Raw genomic sequence first — 6,000 nt, forward strand, 5'->3', positions numbered from 1 at the left:
TGGGGACATCGCGGGCTATCTCTTCCTCTCTCCGGCACAGACCGCTTGCACGTTAAAAGGGGGGCGCCTGAGCATCATGACTCATGGGCTCCTACTGGCTCTCTAGCCCTCACCCCCTGGCCTTGACCCACGACATCGCGACCTGTCATACTAGCGGCGACTAAGCTCGCTCGAGGGCTGGGACCTGAGGACGTAGAGCATTAAGGAAAGTGTGGGGAAGTGGGAAGAAGCTCGCGAGGACCTAACCCAGCAGCACCTCAGCTACTGCCACTCGGGCCAGGCGCCCCGTCAAAGAACTACCCCAAACTCAAAAGATAAGTCACGCCCTTATAAGAATTGGACCAACGCAGCACCAAACCCTCGCCTAGTGCAGCTCTGTCACGATGATGTTGCCTTCCTTTCTCGCCCAGCGAGGGCTGCTCGGGCGCTAAAGGGGACCTCCCGAGCATCGCGACTCGGGGGCTCTTACCGGACCTCGGGCCGCTCACCTCCTGGCCTTGACCACGGCATCGCGACCTGGCATACCAGCGGCAGATGAAGCCTACCTGGGGACTGGGACCTGTCAGCATAGAGCGCTAAGTCCTCGTGAGGATAGAAAGGGGGAGCCGAGCCGGGACAGGACAAGCATCTCGCATCGATTCATATTAGGGATATAATGTTCGCAAAAGACATGGCAGGCGCCTTACATACCCCCGTGGGGTGTTGCTTCGATTCCTCACAGGGAACACAAGGTGCTAATCCTAAGGAACGCTAGTTGCCCGCGCCTCCGCAAGCGACGCCATCATCAACAGTGGACTGCCCGGCACCGGCACCAACCCCACCCAGATCAGTGGTGTCGGCGGCCCGATGCAGTTGCCCTACTCCGAGCACGACCCGAGCTCGGAGGCTCGTAGTTGTCGTCGCTCGTCTCCAGAGTCACGAGAAGCTCGGGGGAGTCGATGGATTCCCCAGCTCCTCCGCTGCCGCCTGAAGAGCTGCTGGAGGGCCGATGGGTAGTCCAGGTCCTCGCCAGTCCGATGCCCCTGCCGCTTTGCTTGGGGCAGCACTCCAACCGGCGTCCTTTAGCATTGAAGACCTTGAAGAACATCAGGGAGGCGCCATCGTATTCAAGATGAATTACGAGGGCACCCTCCGTGCGGCAGACCCGGGCGATCTCACCCCAGCCCCAGGTCATGTAGACCTTGCTCGGAGCAACGACCGCGACCTCCGCTCCGGTTGCGAGGGTGCTGCAGTCGGCATGCTGCAGCCAGAGCTCCAGAGACCTGCTTAGCGGCATCTCGAAGGCGAAGGAGGGAGGAAGGAGGATCCAAGAGCTTGGGGCATGGTGGCGTGAAGCATGAGCTCACAAGAGGAGCCCTCGGCGTGGACTCCAGGAGGAACGACGCGCACAGCCGTGACGCGCCGGTGTCGGCGGCGGCACCATCGGTGTCGCTCGACGCCCTCTTCCCCAGGGCCCTCGATTCGGGCGTACAAGGGCAGTGGAAACCCAGGCGGCAGCCGCTCGTACCAGGGTGAGGGAGTCCTGGATTAGGGGGTCTCCGGACAGCTGGACTATGTTTTGGCCGAACTGTTGGACTATGAAGATACAAGATTGAAGACTTTGTCTCGTTTCCGGATGTGACTCTACTTGGTGTGGAAGGCAAGCTAGGCAGTACGGATATGGATATCTCCTCCTTTGTAACCGACCTTGTGTAACCCTAACCTTCTCCGGTGTCTATATAAACCGGAGGGTTTTAGTCCGTAGGACATAACAAAAAACATACAATCGTACCATAGGCTAGCTTCTAGGGTTTAGCCTCTCCGATCTCGTGGTAGATCAACTCTGGTAATACCCATATCATCAAGAATAAATCAAGCAGGACGTAGGGTTTTACCTCCATCAAGAGGGCCCGAACTTGGGTAAAACATCGTGTTCCCTGCCACATGTTACCATCCGCCTCAGACGCACAGTTCGGTACCCCCTATCCGAGATCCGCCGGTTTTGACACCGATATTGTTGCTTTCATTGAGAGTTCCTCTGTGTCGTCGCCGTTAGGCTTGATGGCTCCTACAATCATCGATAGCGATGCAGTCCAGGGTGAGACTTTTCTCCCCGGATAGATCTTTGTGTTCGGCGGCTTCGCACTGCGGGCCAACTCGCTTGGCCATCTGGAATAGATCAAAAGTTACACCCCTAGCCACCAGGTCAGGTTTGGAAGCTTAAACTACGTGGCCGATATCTGTGGAGACTTGATCTTCGACGGATTCGAGCCTCTGCCTTGTGTGCCACGCAGTCACGATGAGTACGATTTAGCTCTACCATCAGACAGTGTTCAAGAGATCGTACCGGCACCCGCTCCGACCCCCAATTCGGAGCCAGTTGCGCCGTCCATGGACGGGTGGATGGACCCCGCCATGGAGGCCTTACCCTCAGCGGTGATCGAGCCGAACATCGACCTTACCCTGCACGAGAGCCGTGTTGTCAAAATACCGGATCCTTCTCCGGCCATGGACTCTGAACCGCCTACGCCCGTTCCTAGCGAATCCGATTGGGCGCCAATCATGGAGTTTACCTCCGCGGATATTTTTTCGCACTCGCCCTTCGGCGACATACTGAACACATTAAGGTCTCTCTCCTTGTCAGGAGGATCCTGGCCGAACTATGTCCGGCGGGACTGGGATACGGACGACGAAGAAATTCGTGGCCCACCCACCACCCACTTAGTAGCCATTGTCGATGACTTAACCGACATGCTCGACTTCGACTCCGAAGACATCGACGGTATGGACGATGATGCGGGAGACGAAGAGGAAGCACTGCCCACAGGGCACTGGACAGCCACCTCATCATACAATATATACATGGTGGACACACCCAAAGAAGGCAATGGCGATGAGACAGCGGAGGATGACCCCTCCAAGAAGCAACCCAAGCGCCGACGTCAGCGGCGCCGCTCTAAGTCCCGCCAAAGCAAAAGTGGTGACACCGGCACAGGAGATAATAACACTCTGGATAGTGCCGAAGACAACAACAATCCCCTCCATCAAGATTTAGAGCAGGAGGATGATAATTACATGCCCCCCTCCGAAGACGAGGCAAGTCTCGGCGATGATGAATTCGCCGTGGCAGAGGATCCCGTCGAACAAGAGCGCTTCAAGCGCCGGCTTATGGGCACGACAAATAGCCTTAAGAAAAAGCAGCAGCAGCTGCAAGCTGATCAAGATCTGCTAGCTGACAGATGGACTGAAGTCCTCGCGGCCAAGGAATATAAACTCGAACGCCCCTCCAAGAGTTACCCAAAATGCAAGTTGCCACCCCGACTAGAGGAAGAAGCGTATGACGCGGCTGATCAGCCACCTCGTGGCCGCGATAGAGAGGCATTCCAGCAAAAAACTCAGCCTGCACCCTGACGCCATAAAAAAGGCATGGGGAAATACGCCAGACCTGCGAGACATATTGGAGGACAAAGCAAAACATGCAAGATCGATCTATGGATCACAAGGGCGCGCCACTATGCAAGATGATAAACGTCACGCCGGATAAAGTAAAAGTAAATCCGGCCGGGCCTAACACAGCGGGCAAGACCCATTCGAGTTGTGTCGCGATATAGCCCAATACAGAGGCACTGCACACCCCTTATGCTTCACAGACGAAGTCATGGATCATCAAATCCCAGAGGGTTTCAAACCCATAAATATAGAATCATACGACGGCGCAACAGATCCTGCGGTATGGATCGAGGATTTCCTCCTCCGCATCCACATGGCCCGCGGTGATGACTTACACACCATCAAATACTTCCCACTAAAGCTCAAAGGACCAGCGCGGCACTGGCTTAACAGCTTGCCAGCAGAGTCCATTAGCTGTTGCGAAGATCTGGAGGCCGCATTCCTCGACAACTTTCAAGGCACTTATGTGCGACCACCAGATGCCGATGACTTGAGCCACATAATTCAGCAGCCAGAAGAATCGTCCAGACAATTCTGGACTCGGTTCCTAAGAAAGAAAAATCAAATTGTCGACTATTCGGATGCAGAGGCCCTAGCAGCTTTCAAACACAACATCCGCGACGAGTGGCTAGCCCGGCACCTTGGTCAGGAAAAGCCAAAATCTATGGAAGCCCTCACGACACTCATGACCTGCTTTTGTGTGGGAGAAGACAGCTGGCTGGCTCGCAGTAATAACATATAAAAGAACCGCGGTACTTCAGATACCAAGGACGGCAATGGCAGGTCACGTCGAAATAAACATAAGCACCGCATTAACAGTGACAATACCGAGGATACGGCAGTCAATGCCGGATTCAAAGGCTCTAAACCTGGTCAGCAGAAAAAGCCATTTAAAAGAAGCACTCCGGGCCCATCCAGTTTGGACCGCATACTCGATCGCTCATGTCAAATACATGGCACCCCCGACAAGCCAGCCAACCACACCAATAGGGATTGTTGGGTATTCAAGCAGGCCGGCAAGTTAATTGTCGAAAACAAAGATAAGGGGCCACATAGCAATGACGAGGAGGAGCCCCGGCAGCCGAACACCAGAGGACAGAAGAGGTTCCCCCCACAAGTGCGGACGGTGAACATGATATACGCAACCCACATCCCCAAGAGGGAGCGTAAGCGTGCGCTCAGGGGCATATATGCGTTGGAGCCAGTCGCCCCAAAGTTCAACCCATGGTCCTCCTGTCCGATCACCTTCGATCGTAGGGACCACCCCACTAGCATCTGTCATGGTGGATTTGCCGCACTAGTCCTAGACCCAATCATTGATGGATTTCACCTCACTCGAGTCCCTATGGATGGAGGCAGCAGCATGAACCTGCTCTATCGGGACACAGTGCGCAAAATGGGTATAGACCCCTCAAGGATCAAACCCACAAAAACGACCTTAAAGGCGTCATTCCATGTGTAGAGGCCCATTGCACAGGCTCAATTACACTGGAAGTGGTCTTCTGATCCCCGGATAACTTCCAAAGTGAAGAATTAATCTTCGATATAGTCTCGTTCCGCAGTGGCTATCACGCACTGCTCGGGCGAACCGCATTTGTGAGATTCAATGCAGTACCACATTATGCATACCTCAAGCTCAAGATGCCAGGACCTCGGGGGGTCATCACAGTTAATGGAAACACAGAGCGCTCTCTCCGCACGGAGGAGCACACTGCGGCCCTCGCAGCAGAAGCGCAAAGTAGCCTTTCAAGGCAATCCACCAGTTCGGTGTTTCAAGACCTGGACACCTTCAAGCGCGCTCGGAGTAATCGGCAGCTAGACCGCCTGGCACGGCTGGAGCTCGCTTAGCAATGCGGCCCCCACCCCAGTCCCAGCCAAACGGCGAAATTCGTGCCACGCGTACATAATTACGCATTAAAAATACCATGGGCACGGGCGGGGAGGGGGGCACAACTACGGCATGCCCCAATACGAGGCTTAAACCGCACTAGGGGCTTCCCGCTTTGTTGTTTTTCTCTTTCAGGACTTTAATCTCTGGAAACCCTGTCCGGCAGCATGATTGCCGAACACATGATGCAGCAACCAAGGAGGCAGAAAGCTACGTCACACCACGGAACTCCCAGGTGGATTATGATAACGAGTGAAATATTTTCTTTAATACTATTCCTCAACTTGCCCTTGGAAGGGACATAGTCCTACTTTTTGTTTATCGCACTATCTGTATCATTCTGCTTTAAACGCACCTTTTTGAATAAACAATGCATAGCATTAAGACTATTATTGCATTCTCTTTTTTTATATATGTGTATTCATTAATGACGCCTTGCAACCGTACACTTTCGTACGGCCAATACACCAGGGGCTTAAGTACCCCACAATATGGTGTGAGAAGTCCGAACACTTTCACAAGTGCGACACCCCGAACTTATAGCATTATATGCATCTGCTTCGAATCATGTCTTTGGTCAAATGTTGGGTTTGCCCGGCTCCTATGTTTTGGTACCTTATGTTCCGCTCTATCGGCTAAGGTAGCACCAGGAGAACTACTGGGATTGTGCCCCGGTTCTGCTG

The sequence above is a fragment of the Triticum aestivum genome, chromosome 1A (genome assembly GCF_018294505.1).
Source record: "Triticum aestivum cultivar Chinese Spring chromosome 1A, IWGSC CS RefSeq v2.1, whole genome shotgun sequence".
Classification (NCBI taxonomy): Eukaryota; Viridiplantae; Streptophyta; class Magnoliopsida; order Poales; family Poaceae; genus Triticum; species Triticum aestivum.